This window comes from Pezoporus wallicus, unplaced genomic scaffold (assembly GCF_028554395.1).
Source record: "Pezoporus wallicus isolate ANWC-B61680 ecotype Strahan unplaced genomic scaffold, APGP_CSIRO_Pwel_v1 contig_8108, whole genome shotgun sequence".
NCBI classification, from domain to species: Eukaryota; Metazoa; Chordata; class Aves; order Psittaciformes; family Psittacidae; genus Pezoporus; species Pezoporus wallicus.
The window spans coordinates 1,160,645-1,179,545 of record NW_026638088.1 but is presented as its reverse complement, the minus strand read 5'-3'; the positions used below and the strand labels follow the sequence as shown (position 1 = coordinate 1,179,545).

General features: G+C 43.9%; 2 protein-coding genes across 7 annotated transcripts in view; both read left to right on the top strand.

Moving 5' to 3' along the window:
• Positions 1-13,512, top strand: part of MYSM1 (Myb like, SWIRM and MPN domains 1) — a 219,799-nt gene extending 206,287 nt beyond the window's left edge. For all 4 annotated transcript variants that reach the window (XM_057409270.1, XM_057409271.1, XM_057409269.1 and 1 more), the window contains one exon: positions 13,354-13,512. The gene's annotated coding sequence lies outside the window, so the exon portion shown is untranslated. The remainder of the gene's footprint in view (positions 1-13,353) is intronic.
• Positions 1-18,901, top strand: part of DAB1 (DAB adaptor protein 1) — a 477,594-nt gene that overhangs the window by 58,344 nt on the left and 400,349 nt on the right. The window lies entirely within an intron of this gene.

Genomic DNA, 18,901 nt, shown 5'->3' with positions numbered 1-18,901 from the left:
TCAGTTGTGTCTTAGTATGATGGGAAAAACAGTTGAGACTAGAGCAAGTGACTGAGATGAGCATGATTTGTTGTTGAAATTTTGTGGGGATACATCTTTTACAGATAACTGAGCCTTGTGATCTGCTTAAGCCCAGGTTTTCTAGGAACAGACAGACTAAAGTTGTCTATTCAATGAGCAACAGTGCAATTCACCCAAATTGCAGCACTGGTCATACAGGCTGCAGGATGGGTTTGTGTTAGTGAACCTTGGTGAGAACAAGGAGCTGTCCCTGCTGCCCCAGGGTGTAGAACACTTTCGGTTGCTCCACATCAATAGTAATCCCTGTACCCTTTCTTCTTTCCTCTTCTTGTCTGCCGCAGTGAAATGTCATGCTCTGTTTGTAGTTTCTAGGGAAGGTTCTAGGGAAGATGCTAATTAAAGAGAGAAATGTTGATTTGAGAGAAAATTGCCAAAATGAATATTGTAAAAGAGCTGTTTCCTTATGTTTGTCTGCAATTGCTCTTCCCTTGAGAGAAGCATGGAGTCCCTCGTGCAGGGACTTCCCAGCCTGTGTTACATGAGGAGGTGAGTAGTGAAGAGCAGATCATTTCCACACCGTGTCCTTGGTAGGGCTCTCTCTTGACATACTGAAAAATGAGTGAAGAAACACACCAAAATGGGTTAAAACCAACCTTCTCTATAAGAAAGAGGAGTGAAGACTTGAGGGAGGGTCGCTCTCTTGGGTGAAGAAGTTTATAGGTCTTTGGGAAATGCCCTGTGTCTCTGGCCTGGCCTTAGGCTTTGACTTGTCTTTTGGAGGATTATGGCCAGTGCCCATGGCTGTGGTGATCTAAGGGGAGGAGTTGGGAGAATGTCATGTCTCTGAGTAGTCAGTGGTGTTACAGAGCGTACAAATAAGGAACATGTAGCTTCCTGTGTAGATGGAGTCCTGCAACAAAGGCATTACCCTGGTCCTCTTTCCCTTTTATTTCTTCTAGGTGCAGCATTTTGAATTCCCAGCAGCATCATAGAACGGTTTGGGTTGGAAGGGACCTTAAAGCTCATCCAGTTCCAGCCCCTGCCATGGGCAGGGACCCCTTCCACCAGAGCAGCTTGCTCCAAGCCCCTGTGTCCAACCTGGCCTTGAACACTGCCAGGGATGGGGCAGCCACAGCTTCTCTGGGCACCCTGTGCCAGCGCCTCAGCACCCTCACAGGGAAGAGCTTCTGCCTAAGAGCTCATCTCAGTCTCCCCTCTGGCAGCTTAAAGCCATTCCCCTTGGCCTGTCCCTACAGGCCCTTGTCCCAAGCCCCTCTCCAGCTTTCCTGCAGCCCCTTCAGGCACTGGAGCTGCTCTAAGGTCTCTCCTTAAGGAGCCTTCTCTTCTCCAGGCTGAAAGAGCAGCTCTCTCAGCATGTTCAGGATGCACACTAGAGTTTGGACAATGTACTCTGGGGTATTACTTAGATTGTTTTCACATTGTCAGATTTTCTGCACTTAGGCAATACATACTGTACCTGTGTGCAGTGGAGATTGTGCGGTTCACTGCATGAAGCCATGGGAGATTCGAATCTAGGAGTTAAACGGTGACTTGTTCCATATCACAGACCCCTGACCTCTTGACACCACAGCAGGTATTAGTAGCAAACAGATAGTTTTATAGAAAGTAATGACTAAGAAGGCTTTGTTTTCAGGTTGATTCCTGGTATGTCTTCCAGGCTCACCCCTTCCTTGCCAATCAGAGAATCATAGAATCAATAGTTAGGGTTGGAAAGGACCTTAAGAACATCCAGTTCCAACCCCCCTGCCATGGGTAGGGACACCTCACACTAAACCATATCACCCAAGGCCTCGTCCAACCTGGTTTTGAACACTGCCAGGGATGGAGCATTCACAACCTCCCTGGGCAACCTAATCCTTTGCTCTACACTCAGTTTAGGACCCTGATCTTCCTTTTTCTTTCAGTTCCACCAATACTGCAGACTTATTTTCATCTACTCCCGTTTTTCCTCACAAAACTGTCAATCACACGGAACAATTTAGGTGGGATTTGTGCTTCTCAAGCTCTCCCTCACACGCAGCTGCCTCCCTGTCTTTTCTTGGTATGTTGTTGCAGACAAATCTGTCGAGTTCCAAGCTTTTAGCAGAAGCACTGCCCCTAGTAACATTGTTTGCAGGTTTTGTTAATTACTCATTGATGGAGCCTTGGCTTGCTCTTAGTCTGTTGTTTCCTCTAAGAAGAAGTGTATTTGAAGTACTGAGTGATGTACATAGCTCTCTTCTGACTTTGCCAAAATGCTCCTTGTGAGAGGCTAAGAGAATGCAAATGTCAGGCACGGTACCCAGGAGGACAATCTAGCAGTCAATGCCGAAATGATTTGAACTCATGAACTCTTGTTAAAACTGTTAATTGCTTTTTTAAAAACACTTAATGGAAATTGCCACATTTAAGTAATCCATAAAACTGTGATGACACCAGCTTTAATCAGGTGTCATGAGAACATGAACGTTATAAGCTACCGGGCTTGATAACTTTGGCAGTGGGAATCCATCATGACAGCCTGGTGTTTACAGTCCTGGGTCTCTCCGAAAGAGAAGAATCATTTATTTGTTTTACTTATGAGAAAACTCTTCTCTAAAATGCACCTTTCTGTGGACTAAAGCTTATTGAAGAAAATGACCCCAGTAAGCCCAGCAGTCTGGAGGGTAAGGTTGTGCTGCCTGGTTTTCAATATCTCCTACTGGAATATGCTAATTATGACCTTAATGCAGACTCAACATAACCACGAGAGCTGAATGAAAGCCACTGTGCTGTGATTTTGCAGGTGTGTTGGGTTGATTCCATGATGCAAAAGCAACCCCTGGTGCTGGGCAGTGAAGTGCTGTGTATTAGAGAATTATCAGCTAATAGAAATACTCAGGAGTAGATTTTAAGGTATATCAGATGCTTAAAGGTTATATATTTTTAAAAATAGCAAATGAATTAACTATAAATACCAATGAAAGCTTAAGTCATAGAAGCCAGAAATGGTTTGTGCTGGAAGGGGTCTTAAAGCTCCTCCAGTTCCAACCCCTGCCACAGACAGGGACACCTTCCACTAGAGCAGCTTGCTCCAAGCCCCATCCAGCCTGGCCTTGAACACTGCCAGGGATGGGGCAGCCACAGCTTCTCTGGGCACCCTGTGCCAGTGCCTCAGCACCCTCCCAGGGAAGAACTTGTGCCTAAGAGCTCATCTCACTCTCCCCTCTGTCAGTTTGAAGCAATTCTCCCTTGGCCTGTCCCTACAGGCCCTTGTCTAAAGCCCCCTTCCAGGTTTCCTGCAGCCCCTTCAGGCACTGGAGCTGCTCTAAGGTCTCTCCTTAAGGAGCCTTCTCTTCTCCAGAAGCAATCCCAGCTCTCTCATCCTGTCTTTATAGGATCATAGCATTCAATTAGATACTTCTCAACATTTATGAAGATATTTATGAAGATACTGTGGGATGTCTATTTGCCTCTTCAAGCTGTCTACAGGAGTTGGTAGAGAATGATGCAGGTGGAAATAACCACACTTCTTATTTACATTGTTTATCAATGCATGACCCAGCAGGAAAGATCTTTGGAAAGAAGAAAAGATGGGAGCGAGCGTTAGGTGGAAGAGTTTGCATGGGAGAGCACTGTTTAGGTCCAAATCAAATTCAGACGCCGCAGCCTGCAGCCTGCTCAGAGGCTGGTGGCAGTGTGTGTGCGCTGGCCTCACTCCAGTTCCCTGTGCAAAGCTGTTCCTCTCTTCACAGTGTCTAAAAAAGGTGTCATTAATTTATCAGCAGTCTCAGAAGAGGGCCTAAAAACAGAAGTGGCCCGATGAAGTGACATACTTTCCAACCCTTTGCAATGGGGCCTCTTAGGTCATAGCAGCTTAGTAGGGCACTGCATCGAACATGGAAACCTGTTCTTTTGCTCCTGGTGTTGTTTTGTTCCATCCCCTTTCATCTTTCCTACACAAATCTTACCCACATAATTTATTATGCACTTAAAATATATGCCTATAGTCACTATTAACTTGTTTTCTCTCTTGACAGCGAGAGATTAGTTGAATGGAGCTGTTGTAGCAGCAGTATTGCCAGAGTGGGATGTTTTAAGTAGGGTGTTGATGGCAAGCGTTGGTATAAAAATACTAGCAATAAGCAAACCTGGTGTTCCCACCTTAGGGTCATGCAGAGCTTCTGTAGTACTATGATGATGTTTCTTTGTTTAATACTTAAAGTTTTATGCTTTCTCTTACCACCAAGTCCTACCTCCGAGTTATTTGAGGAAACTTCAGGATATAACCTTCGATTCCAGTGATCTCCCTGCAGGACTTGACAGAAACCCATCTGCTTCTTTTGAGGTGAAGTTCATTTTATTAAACCCATTAAGTTTACTGACAGTGCTAATCTTGAGCAGAGCTTTGGAGGCATACGAAGGTGCAAATGGACCATCTTTCTAATGATCTGCCTTTTATTGAGGAGGTGAAAGAGGGTTTATGTTGCTGATGTAGCAGAGTATTCCATGGACTGTCAGAGAGAGGTGAGTGCTAGTATCCTGTGATGAAGCAGGTTTGGAGATGACGTGAGTTACAAGTTAGCGTTGGTTTGTGCCTTTGCTGCCAATACCCTGAACTTCCTCAGAGCTGCTCTGCAGCATCTCCTTGCCTCTTTGAAGTTAGGAAAGCACATAAATAAAAGTATATATGAAGTAATAGGCCCTTATTACACATATCAGGTATTTTTAAGACTTTATTGACCAGACATCCTCATTGTTTCTACCATTATCATTACTTTTTAAAATAGAAACCCTAAATAGAGCCGACAGATTACCAGAAGAGCTAACAGTGATTTAAAGCACAACATTTACAGTGAAACTTGAAAATCACTTCTTTTCTTGAGGCAGCTCTTCTAAATTATATGTTCTCAGTCTTCCTTCTCCAAAGGGAAATTCTGTCTCTTCCAGGCAGGGCAATAAATAAAGGTGAAAGAACCACCACGAAAACATCACTGCATTATTAATTTGCAAGAAAAACTGACTCAGAAGGAAAAAACCTCTTCAAGTAGTATTGCAATGTAAGCCACTCATTATTCACCAAACACACAGAGATCTGCACAAATAAGTAATGCAGCTGGGCCACAAACCTGAGATCAGGGAAAGACTTGGGCCAGATTTTGAAGACTTTTAAATAAGTAAAGTAGTGAATTTTAAAACTAGAATATATCTAGCTCAAGGGATACCTTCATTATAATTCAAATGTGTTATGAATTCAGCAATTATAAGGTGTAGTGACAGATATGCTTTAGTTTTGATAGGAACAGGAAAAAGTTTCTATTGCAATGCTTAGCCCAAGGGTTTAAGGTCGCAATCAGGAACATAACACAAGCCTTATGAGTTCCAGTCCCCATTTCCACAACCTCATACCCTTCAGCTTTGGGTATCTTTAAAAATTAAAGGTACAGAAGAAAGGTAAAATACTAACAGTGGATCATTTACTATATCCTAACAGTTCAATCATCAGTGCTGGAAAGTCAATATTGTATTAACTTCGAAATAGTTTCTACTTAAGTTCTCCAAGATGATGGAAATTTGGCAGTCCTAGTTTTCTAGCTGTGCATTTGGCTGCTTATGAAACGTCATATAAAAATGATGTTTTGGTAAGAAATCATTACCTCTGCTCTCCCCAAGGCAGCAGTTATATGTTACATCAGGTTTGGTTTCAGAATAGAGTTTACTACAAAGTATGTCATATAAATTAAAATCGTATTGATGTAAGGTAGTCGGATAAGAAACAGTGCTTGATGGCTCCTATTGGAAGCTCTGCGTGTTTCTCAGGCTGAGTACCAGCAATAACATCTGAATGTCTGTCAACAGATGACTTCCCAGAAGGTGTTTGTTTTGAGTCCTGACTGCAGTGGAGGTTCATTACCTGACATATAGATTATTTCATCTGTATTCTTCCTGTTGCTGTCTCTTCGGCAGCTATAGAGGTTTTAACACCTGCATTAACAAAGGCCTATGTCCACCATTTATAGAAGATAAAAGGGGATTTGAGCTTTTATAAACTAAGTGTATTTTACAGGATGGTAATAGATGAAGCTTCAGTACAGATACGTACATGGTGGCTTTATTTAAACACTGTTGGGTTTAGTGTGTGCAGATGTATGGGATTCCCAATCTGCATTTCTGAAGGCTGGTGTCTTGCTCATATCTGATTCCAGTATTTGTACAGTTCACAGGAATCCTTGAAGAGCTTATTTGCTCTATGGTCATCTGGGATGGAGTGAGTGTACCATGTAAAATAATATGTCAGCTCATAAACTGCATGTACAGCAGTGAGATGTGAGCTCGTTTCACTTTTATCACAGGACCTTGAATCAGACTTGTTCTGCTGCCAAGCCCCTGAACAGCTCCTTGCAATGTGCCTGGAATTCACTTTTCTGGAGTTGTCATTTTTTGGTGTATACTTGTGTATTTTTTCAGACTCATGTAGGAGACCTTAGGGCAGCTTCCAGTGCCTACAGGGGCCAACAAGAAGTCCAGAGAGGGGCTTTGGACAAGGGCCTGTAGGGACAGGACAAGGGGAATGGCTTTAACCTGCCAGAGGGGAGACTGAGATGAGCTCTTAGGCAGAAGCTCTTCCCTGTGAGGGTGCTGAGGCGCTGGCACAGGGTGCCCAGAGAAGCTGTGGCTGCCCCACCCCTGGCAGTGCTCAAGGCCAGGTTGGACACAGGGGCTTGGAGCAAGCTGCTCCAGTGTAAGGTGTCCCTGTCTGTGGCAGGGATTGGAACTGGATGAGATTTAAGGTCCCTTCCAACCCAAACCAGTCTGGGATTCTGTGATGACTGATTTCTTCACACATGAGAGTTGGGAGGGATGCAGCTGGTTCTGCTATGAAGTGTTTGCATTTTGGTTCCTTCCTAGGGATCTTAGGGCAGGACCACCAACATGAGGAAAATCATAGAATGGTAATCTCCATGTCATGGGCCATGCTGAACTCTTCTGACTTCCTCTGCCTGGTCTCACGGTTGCTGCTGTGGCACATTGATTTTTGTACGCTTTCTTGGCAGCATGGAGGCCTCAGTCCTGCTCTGCATGGCATGAAGTGGCATGGTGTGTGTCCTGCTGGCTGGTCGCCGAGCAGCAGGCTATGACGGGATGCAGCAGCTCAGGGTGGAGAGGAGGAATGGTGCCAACAGTGTTCCCTCTTTTCCTGCTCAGCTGCTGAGCTTTCAAGGCAAAAGGATGGCTTCTTCCAGCCTTTGTTGCAGAGAACTGGTTTTAAAGAGTGTAATACACACTGTGCTTCTTCGTCCATGGAGAGGTGATGTCCCAGGAAGGTATGTTGAAGAGGTTTAGGAAGTTTAGAAACTTGACTTACCCACAGTGGACTTAGTGGGATAAGTAATTCCTTTTACTGTTACTGTTCACAAAATGACTGCTGTAAGTCACAGCGTTTTCTTAAGCCTCTGAAAGCTGCCTGTTAATCACGTTATCTTGCTGGTAACAGCCACAGCGTTGGACAGCTCTGTTGCTGCAGAGTGGGTTTTTTTCCATCTTCTCTCCCCATCTCTTCAATAGCTGATCTGCTGTGACGAGGAGGATTTTGAACTCTCCCATGCCTCTTGTTTCCTTGGCAGAGTGATACCTATCTACTCATAGGTTGCTCCTTTGCGAGACGGTATGAATCATGCTTTGAAAGGAACTGCTGTGTTGTCTCATGTGCTCTAGAGCAGCTAACTTGTTATTTTAGTGCTCTTCATGTTCTTATGACAGCTTGTCAGAGAAGTTTTGCTTTATTTTCTTTTCCTTTCATAGTTGTTGACTAATTACTAGCCAAACAGACAGCATTTGTTTCTGCTATCAAACTGGTAGTAATTTAAGAGTTGGATGGCAACCGGAAGCTCTGGAACTAAATAATGAACTTTGGGTATGGTCAGATGAAGACGTGACTTGGAGTGCTGGCTGGGTACATCCAAAGTAGGACCTAAGTGGAACATTTCCCATCACAGTGAAGGGTTTTATATCCTGGACTGTCTCCAAACAACCATGATTAGTTTTGAAATGCCATTTTAACAGTTCATGATGAACAGTTTAAGCTGTTATGCTCTAGGATGAGGGGGAATTGGACTGGGGAGGAATTTTGGACCTGACTCTTGTCTCCTTTATTTGTTTAAATGAGAAGCAATGAGTGAAGCAGACTGTTGCTTGTGTTGAACCAACATCCCTGCAGAAGGGGATCAGAACTGAAGCCCCACAGTAGAAGTGGTGTCTGCTGAACATGAATGGTTGTCAAACAGTGCATTTAAGCTCCATGTGACACTCTGGGTGACAGATGAGCTGTGTATTTTGTGCGTTTATTTGGACCATGCTATGAACAGGAGGGCCGTACTCAACCAAGGGACCTATTTGTCCCACGTTGTTAAACAGTCATGCTTTTGTGTCACCTGGAGAGCAACTAGTGCCCTATCTTGTTCAGCCAGTGATTAATTGCACAAAGCAATAGGTGAGACACAGCCATTTTTCATACCTAATGCAGTTTGGGATGGGAAGACACGTGGCCCTTTGTGACTCCCCACCAAAGCCACGCTGAAGAGCAGACCTTCTTGCTGGCAGGCTTCCTGAACCACCTCACTTCATGCGAGGAGACTCTATCACCTTCCCTCAGTGGGACCAGATGTCCCAACACAGACTGTGACATTGCAAAGGGGAAAAGAAATCAGGTAAAAAGCTCTGAGAACTAATCTCTGTTTTGTCAAACAGTTGGAGAGCTCCTGGCCATGATGTCTCAAACCTGACAACTTTACCCCAAAGTCACTGATTTTACGTTCCATGTGGCAGTGGAAAATCTTCCAAAGCATTCAAATGCTGCTTTCCTCCATCAGCTCCATTGGGAGGTAGGATATTTCAGAGTAAGGGATTATGGTGTTTCGGTCAGGCCTGGGAATGATTAGAGATTTTTGCTACAAAATGTCCTTTTTTAAGGTTTTCCTTGTCTTGCTTCCTCCTGGCTGTGTTTGCACAGCACTGGCATGTGTCTGCTTCTAGTCTGATGAAGCCAAGCCATCTTTGGGAGCCTTATTTAGAGTCAGCCCCTTGCTATATAATTCTCATTAATGTTAAAAAGAAAATTAGTTGGGAATTTCATCTCTATACATCGCGCTGATTATCCATCCCAGTCTGCTGCCTTGGTGACAAGCTTAGGCCCTGCAGCCTTAATGCGTGTGTGTGTACCAAACACAGCTCTCCCACAAGGTAACAAGGAAAATGTATGTTTCCTATGCATTATTTATGGAATTGAAAATGCATTCTCTTCAAAATTATTGTGGACTGTGCACTTCTTTGCAATGCAGCTGGAAACGTGGGGATCGCTGACATTCGGAAGGACCTGGGATGGGCACTTGCATAGCCTTGTGCCTTATACAGCCTGTTGCAATTCACAGTGAGGGTCTCCGAAGCCCTTTTAGGAGCTTAATAGAATTAATAGTTTGTTTTTTGGAGTTTGACTTTCAGTGAGGGAAGCTCACTGAAAATATAGACATAAAATATATAAAATATATAAATATATATAATATTAAAATATAGCTGGGCAGAAATATGGGCATGGCATAGCAATTCTGGGAAAGGGGTTTGTTCTCACAGGGAAAGATGTAATATGTTTTTCGTAGTCTTTTTCACAGTCAGATGTACAAATTGCCCTTGCAGATGTGATGGTTTACCATGCAGGGTGTGTTCTTCATGTTCACTAGCCTTTGTTCAGAGGTGACAGTTTGCCCTTAAAACTGTGTTGTCCCCATGTGATTGCTGTAACAGAGGCAGGATGCTGCTGCACACACAGGGTCTTCTCTTGTTTCTCTTTCATAACAGCGTCCATCCGCCCTTTGTGCCCATCAAAAAGCCCAAACCAGGTGGACCTTTTTTAAATGTAGATGAAATTGTTGCTCATCCAGGCAGCCTGTTGTTTTCTGTGGCTGCACACAGCAGTACACATGGGCAGCCATCGGTATCTCCCTTGCTGCTCTCCACTGTGCCAAGTCAGGTGAATTATGATGCCTTATGGTGTCCTCTGCAGTGAGGAGCTATTAGTGCTTTGACTCTGCTGTCTTTTGATTAGCCTGAATATGTTGAGAGCCAAGCTTTAGACTGCGCAATGTATGATTAAGCTCAACCAAAGACAGATTTATATTTGTACTAGCAAATTTAGGGCTTGTTCCCATGCCTCTTGTAGCTATCAGGAGGAGTTTCAGGTATTGGTCTACAGGCAAATATGTTTGCTCATTAATGATATGGATCATCTATAAGGCAGGAGAATGAATTAGATAAATTGCTGGCAATCTCCAGCCAGCATTTCCATGTGGTTTTAAAACTCTTAGTTTACCCTAGGTATTTTATCCCTACCTCCTAAGATACATGCCTGGAGTGTGCTGTGGATAGCCTACATGCAGGTAATGTGCACAGTAGGTTTATTATTTCCAGGTAACAGAGGAATGCATCAGCACCTTGGAGACATTAAAATGTATGGTTTTTCTGTGGCCTTTAATGAGGGTTTGCAGGAGTTCCAGTGCTCCACAAAAAATAACCTGGGTTTTGCTCCTGCTTTCTTGCGGGGTCCAAAGAGATAGGAGGAATTTGCTGCATATGTGTTTTGAAGATACCATATTTGAGTTAATCACAGTTTTTCACTAGTTTCTCACACACCCCCAAACACGGAGCTAGATAAGCTGTTTAGCTACGCATCATTCCTCTGCTGGGGCCTGAAAGAGGTTAATGTGCCTGTGTCCATGCTTAGCAGCTGAAATCAGTCATAGGTGTGCTTTCCAAAGGCAGCTGCTCTGCCTGGGTTTGGTTTGGTTGCCAGGACTCTCTAAGGTTGCACAAATGATTTAGATGTGACAGCTTTAGTTGTTTATTTTCTTTTTCCATTTATTATCTATAAATGTCCCAGCTGGTAGGTAGCTGGTAGGCTTTCTGGCTGCAGTTAGCACTGAGGTAGGAGGATTGAAAAATGTTTCCAGGAGGAACATTTTGGACAGGTAATTGTGACTGTTCACCATAGAAATCTGACTCTGAGATTGTCTTTTTGAGTCAAGGAATAGATACACCGTGTGACTTCTCTCTTACCAGTCCACTTGAGTATTTTATGCAGTCAAATACTTGCAAACATGTCACAGACTGGAAAGTATTTGCAGGAAGTATTTAATGGTTAATATCAGGTAATATTCAGTGTCTGCTGTGATAAAGTCAAGAGACAGTGTTCACAGGCAATTTCATAGACTCACAGCATGATTTGGGTTGGAAGGGACCTTAAAGCTCATCCAGTTCCAACCCCATGCCACAGGCAGGGACACCTTCCACTAGAGCAGCTTGCTCCAAGCCCCTGTGTCCAACCTGGCCTTGAACACTGCCAGGAATGGGGCAGCCACAGCTTCTGTGGGCATCCTGTGCCAGCGCCTCAGCGTCCTCCCAGGGAAGAGCTTCTGCCTAAGAGCTCATCTCAGTCTCCCCTCTGGCAGGTTAAAGCCATTCCCCTTGGCCTGTCCCTACAGGCCCTTGTCCAAAGCCCCTCTCCAGACTTCTTGTTGACCCCTTTAGGCACTGGAGCTCCCCTAAGGTCTCCCCTTCAGGAGCCTTCTCTTCTCCAGGCTGACCCAGCCCAGCTCTCTCAGCCTGGCTCCAGAGCAGAGCTGCTCCAGCCCTCACAGCATCTCCATGGCCTCCTCTAGCCTCGCTCCAACAGCTCCACATCCCTCTTGTGCTGCTGCCCCAGAGCTGGATCAGGGCTGCAGGGGGGATCTCCCCAGAGCACAGCAGAGGGGGAGAATCTCCCCCCTCAACCTGCTGGCCAGTTTGCAGCTGATGTACATAAGCTATTCCTTACCCATCACTTGGCTTTAACTACATGTGGAGGCAAGCGTGGGATAGTATTTCCCTTTATTTTCACATCCCCCGGGTCTAATGGACTGTGGCATGCACACCTTTACAGTTCCATTCTCTCTCATGTAGGGTACCACTATACCTTCCAGAAGTGGTGTGAGGTCAGTCTTTAGTCCCCCGAGCAATGGTAGCTCTGTGCATCTCACCTGGCTTTCACATCCCCCCTCTCATAGCACCGTTTGTTTCAGGACATCTGGTCCCCTGTGGGCAGGTGACAACAGGAGCTCAGTTAATGATTCTAAGTACATTTGGGCAATCTGCCAGTCGGAGCGCTCAGCCCTTCTTCTTTTAACTTGTCAGAAATTCCAAGTAACAATATTTCAGTGAAGAAACTCATCTAGAAGAACAGCATGTTAATTATGAAAGGCAGATTCTTGGCTATCAGTAGCTGTCCTGCACACAATAACTTTGAGGTTTCTATATTTAGGTTGAAGTCTGGAGTTAGTGGCTTTAGTTCTGGTGGGTTGTTACCACTACAACCACTCCGTAATGAGGAACAAAGTATTTGTGGAGGCTATCGGCTAGAACCACAGTTTTCTCCTTATTCTGTGTCCATATTAGATAAAGTTTCACTCCATCAGGTCAAAGTTTCCTATGTTATTAGGGAGTTTTGTTTCCATGTGTCTGGTAGACTTTACAAGTAGTTACAAGTGCCAACGGCTAGAAACAAGGCATCCCTATCATGAGATTGATGCTTTATGATAGCACAATTGACAGCATCTTGGAAATAAGGCCAACTTTATATGCAAAGATGCATTAACAATACACAAATTCATTGAAAAGAATTCAGGAGCTTTAAAATTCAAGTTCTTTGTATAAATTATCATGGTAACATTGGATCTGCATTTGCTGAGTGAGAGTCTAGTGTTACCTAGGGCTCAGCACATACAGGATGTGCCACAGCGCTTCGGCATCATCTCTTTCTGCAGAAGTTTTAATGTACTGAAATTAAGCTTGCAAATAGAAACCCTGATGGGGGGGTGTGGAAGGGTGTATGTGCCTGATGTTATTTAGTCTTCAGTTTTACTTTGATCACTTTACTTATGAAGTTTAACTATGACGAGTGCAAGGTCCTACACCTGGGTCAGAGCAATCCCAGGCACAGCTACAGGTTGAGCAGAGAAGAGATTCAGAGCAGCCCTGCGGAGAAGGACTTGGGGGTGTTGGTTGATGAGAAAATGAACATGAGCCGGCTTCAGTGTGTGCTTGCAGCCCAGAAACCAACCGTATCCTGGGCTACATCAAAAGGAGCGTGACCAGCAGGGTGAAGGATGTGATCCTGCCCCTCTGCTCTGCTCTTGTGAGACTTCACCTGGAGCATTGTGTGCAGTTCTGGTGTCCTCAATATAAAAAGGACATGGAACTGTTGGAACAAGTCCAGAGAAGGGCCACGAGGATGCTCAGGGGACTGGAGCACCTCCTGTATGGAGACAGGCTGAGGAAGTTGGGGCTGTTCAGCCTGGAGAAGAGAAGGCTGCGTGGAGACCTCATAGCAGCCTTCCAGTATCTGCAGGGAGCCTATAGGGATGCTGGGGAGGGACTCTACATTAGGGACTGTAGTGACAGGACAAAGGGTAATGGGTTAAAACTTAAACAGGGTAAGTTTAGATTGGATATAAGGAGGAAGTTCTTTCCTGTTAGGGTGGTGAGGCACTGGAATGGGTTGCCCAGGGAGGTTGTGAATGCCCCATCCCTGGCAGTGTTCAAGGCCAGGTTGGACAGAGCCTTGGGTGACATGGTTTAGTGTGAGGTATCCCTGCCCATGTCAGGGGGGTTGGAACTGGATGATCTTAAGGTCCTTTCCAACCCCAACTATTCTATGGTTCTATGATTCTGCTGTATGTTTTTAAGCCTCAACCTCAAGTCAATCAGCAAAATAACAAAACCTCTTTCACCCCAAGCGAACCCTTTGCCAAGTACTGCATGTGGAGGGGTTTATCCTGAAAGAAGGAGAGAGACCCTGCAACAACCCCAAAAATATAGTTGTCTACTCTCAATTATACTTGAAAAGAGCTCAGGGATTCCAGTGATGGATGACAGTGTACAAATCTCAAGTAGCTTTGTTTAGTGTGTTTTGTGATATGATATAGGAGAGATAATTCTTACCCAGTGTCTTTTAAAGGAAATCCTGAGGGTGAATCAATTACCTTTCTTTTCTGAATCAATAGAGATGGGATGTATTGCAGTTACTTTATGCTTTAGCAAGTGCTCAAGCACAAAGGATGGCTGTTGATGATAACCATTGCAAAGAATGCTGTGCCATTTTTCCCTCTTTCTTCTTTTAAGGACACTACAATCCCCTCAGTTCACACACTTCATCATTCTTTGTCACAATCTTTTCTCAACAAAGATTTAAGAGCAGGAGGGGGAAGCAAGCCCTCAGAACGTGCAAAGTGTGCACTGAAACATCGCTTGTAATCCTAGTGACAGCGCTTCCCATTCCTGAGATTCTCCAAACCCTCAACACTTGTGAATTTTGCCTCAAGAGCATTCAGATTCAGGAGATGGAGTAAGGGGAAATGGGTTATGAGCTGGCGCTGTGGTGCTAGCTAAGGTGAAATCAAGTAGTTGAGGCTCAGCCAAGGAAAAAAAGATGGATTTTCTGTATGTCTATAAAGCAAATACTTTTATGCTTTTTGAAGATGCTTCTGTGTATCCCACTGAGTACACTTCTGTTCAAAGGAAGGTAAAATACTGCTATAGGAAGACCTGGTATTTTAAAATCATGTCTGTTAACTTACTGCCTTTATAAACTTCATCATTATACTCTCAGAAGAGTATTAATGTATGTGTATAATATGGTTTAGCAAGAATCGATTGTAAGAGCTTCCTCTGTGTAACCTGTGTGGTAACCTGAGTAACATGAAATAGTAGTAACACAAAGTGAAGCATGGTCTGTGGTTTATGTTCTCATAAAAGGTATCTTAGGACAATTGAGATAGCACTTCCTGTTTTCCCATTTGGATCTCCCCAGAGATCCAAATATATCTGAGAGGTCTGTACAGGTCACTCTAGTTATCTGTATTGTCAGACTGCTACCTATAGAATATGGGAACACAGGAAACTAGATGAAAAGGGGAGGCTTCTTAAGGTCCTGCCTTTCTTGCCTGATGCTGAGGTCCCAGCAGGACTTGAGGCAGTCTGAGAACCACATTTGGCTTTTCATTCTGGTTCCCTGATCAGGATCTGCTTTTCTTTTCAGAAGCTGATAGGGAACTAAAGACACTAAAAAGACAGTGAGGGGTCTGTTCACACAGCAGCTCGGTTGGCTGCTGTTTCTCAGGAGGAAGGCTGTGTCTTCCTAAAGAAATGAATTTACTTGTAAGAGGAGGTTCTGCTCTGCTGCAGGCATTTCTTTGCATTTGTGGTTTGCATAGCAACAAATTGAAAAGGAAGGGAGGTAAAAAAGGAGAACATCTAAAAATGCCTTTTTCAATGAGGAAGATGGAAAATGACACAGATAGAGGGGGACAGGTTAGAAATGCAGGCAGGAGACCTGGACATGGCTTCACCTTTGTTTCTGTAGAAGCAGTAGTTTGTATTGTGCCACCTGAAAACTCAGCAGAAGCTAATGGTCCACACTATGGAAACAAAGGAGTTACGGAGGACACAGTGCAAAAGAGATCTTCAAATCACTGAAGTGCTGGCTGGGAGGGAGGTCTGGAGGTTTTGAGTCTAACCTTCTGCTTGAAGCGGGGTAATCACACACATACAGTAGCCAGGTCAGCAGGGATCTGGTCAAGCCAAGTATTGAAATCCTCTTAGGACAGAGGGGAGACTGAGATGAGCTCTTAGGCAGAAGCTCTTCCCTGTGAGGGTGCTGAGGCGCTGGCACAGGGTGCCCAGAGAAGCTGTGGCTGCCCCATCCCTGGCAGTGTTCAAGGCCAGGTTGGACACAGGGGCTTGGAGCAAGCTGCTCTAGTGGAAGGTGTCCCTGCCCATGGCAGGGGCTGGAACTGGATGAGCTTTAAGATCACTTCCAACCCAAACCAGTCTGGGATTCTACGACAGAGATTTCACAACCTCTCTTGCAGCATGTGTCCATGTTGCTTTCCCAAGTACCCGCTCTGAACCTTCCCACCTGGGTTTATGGCTGTGGCCCCTGTGGTGTATTGTGTGCCAGCACCAGTGAGAATTTGCCTCTTTGTGTTAATTTTACAGTAGTTGAACCTCTAGACCCACTCTTGGTTTCCAGACATACAACTTCAGCTCCCTCCGGCTCTCCATGCAGACGTGTTTTGTAGCTGACTGATCCATCTTGATAGCAGTTCCGTGGACCTTTGACAGCTTCTAGGCTCATGAGGCTTCTGTTGACTCCATCTTCAGGTTCATTATCCCCCCCTCTGAACTGAAGCTCCTTTCTTTTTGTTGACCCCCTCCTTAATTTAGTACCATACACGTTTGCTGAGGATGCATGGCCAATAATCACTTTTATGCTGAGAGATCTTTAATGAGTGAGGCATTACAAATGCTCAAGCTTGCAATTTAAAATAGATTCGAGAAATGCCGATGAAGTTTTGTCTGGGAGCCAGAGGGGTAATATTCCCTCTGTGCAAAGACCCTTTTTCTGCCTTGGAATATAGCATTCATCTACAGGTAGTCTGATAACAGAAATAGCTTAACAAATTAGGTGGAATTCAGGGGAGAAAGATGATTGTGTCTGAAAAGGAATTTTCTGGATGAATAACAAAATAGTTTTGATATATTTCATTTTGATTGAAGACCAATCAGCTTAAAAGGGGCCACTAGCAATAGAAATGTTCAAGGATATTTAAGGTATAGGAAGAGCTTTTTATACAAGTTACGTGCCTGTTAACTACCAGCAGGGATATAAATGAACCCTCTCTCTAAAGCTGGGTCCTAGAACTGCTGTGGAACTCTGTGACCCTGCCTCCATGCCCTTTCAGAGGAGGTGGAAAGAGCTCTGCATCTCTTCCAAGGTATTTCTCTTTTGCTGGGAGGGACCCCTTTAGAGAGGAGATCCTGCCAGCTTTCTTTTATGTTGCTTTCCACTGAGTTCTTCCCCTTGGGTTCTCCTTGCATTCTTAGAGGAGAGAGAAACAGCTTTTATACCTTCAGGGTGTAAAATCTGGCTCTGTTGGAGTGACTTATATGTGATCCGAATTCTGCTGTTAGAGTCTGCTTAGGAAAACCAGACGATTTAATCTGAAGCATTGCACGTTCTGATGATCAGACATAAAAGCACATTAACCCCAGTGCCACATCCAGAATTATTTCTGAGTGGAAATGAACAAAATTTTATAGAGGAATATTATTTGCGAGGCCTCCTCAGCGAGAGAAAATATTACAGATGATGAAGAGAAATAAGAATTACAGCTTGAACCTACGGAAACCCTCTTTTTGACACTGTCTCTTTAATTAGAAAAAATGAGCCTAACCAAGATGTATATTGTCATTGATTTTTATAATAAGCTTTTAAAGCAAACATACATGGTGTCACCGTGCTGTTTTATAACATACACTGCTCACCATTTATTCTGTCGTATAACAGTTCACCAGCAGACATATTTTACTCTTTTTTTCTGTGTAATAAAACAGATAAAATCAATACCTATTATATGGCATACCTTCAAGGTTAAAAAGTGCTAAATCTTGATGCTAACATCTTTCCTTGTATGCATTCATTTAGGAGTAATATTGAATATAAATTCAATACAAATAGGTTTTCTAGCTCTGTGCTCAGAAGTAGATCCTAAGTATCACAAACGATTCGGACATTGGAAACTAGCATCAAGATACTGATGCTGGATGGTTTATTCACATAGATTGTTAAACTTTGAAGGAAATCTAACCCTACAAAACAGAAAGCTGATAGATGTGACTGGAAGAAAGGGTACTGTGCTTTCACGTATTTGGGTGTAGTTTTTGATGCAACAGAAACTCGTCTGGCCTGACAATCGCATGGCAATTAAATGGCTTGATAAGGTCAATACAAAAATGAAGTCATCTTCCTTGGCTCTGCTGCTGGCAGTCATTTTACAACAATTACAGAGTACAGTTAATTTAATGATGGGAAGCATCAGACCCCAGCAAGTGCAAATGGAAGTGTCAAATCCATCAGAAGACTTGTCTTCGCTAGGTTATGGCTAAGTTACTTCAATGCTGAAGTGGGAAGCAATATGATAATGTTGCAGCCTATTACCGTGCACTTTGCCAGTGCTTCAAGGCAACATCAAGAAAAGAAACTCCACTACTTATCTCTGCTTATTATGAGTTAGTTCAACATCTAATGTGATTGCAGGAGCAGTAAATGGAGAAGGACACATTATGTCTCCTTTTTATTCAGCAACTGAAGCTTTTGGGTTTCTGCTGCAATGAGGAGTTGGTGGCAGGTGTGAAGCGAAGTACACTTGTTGGTGATGCAACATGCACAGCATGCGCTTAATATGTATTTTCTTTTGTGTTAAAGAAGAAATCTTTTCTATTCATTACTGCTTTTTCACCACTCAGCAATTAATTGTGTGTTGAGATACTTATGAATATGCAATTACTGTTTCGTGCCTGTGAGGAGTCTTCTCCTGTATGCATGGGAAACAGTTGCGTGGAGTTAGCTAAGCAATAGCTAAAACTCCTTGTTTATAATAACATCCTTAACATGCAAAATGCAGATGATGCTAAAAGTGCTAATGAATGGATTCATGTTTATGGGACAGAGCTCTGTCCTTGGGTTAGAGCTGCTGGTGGGCAGGAGGTTTACGTGGGTGCCATGCCAGTGGGGAGCGTCACCCCTTGTGCTGTGATGTTTATGGTGAATGAGATAAACTTTCAGTGCTAAAGACAAAAACAAACAGCTAACACTGAATGCCTCTTATCCTAAGAGTCTTCTGTTCTTGTTTGCATCCGGATAATATGCAGTATAAAATCATTAAATGTGGGGATTTTTTCCACTTGGCTTTAAAGCCGCTCTCAGCAACTTCAAGTAGCAGCTTACACCTGGAAACATCCTTCAGCTTGCATTCAG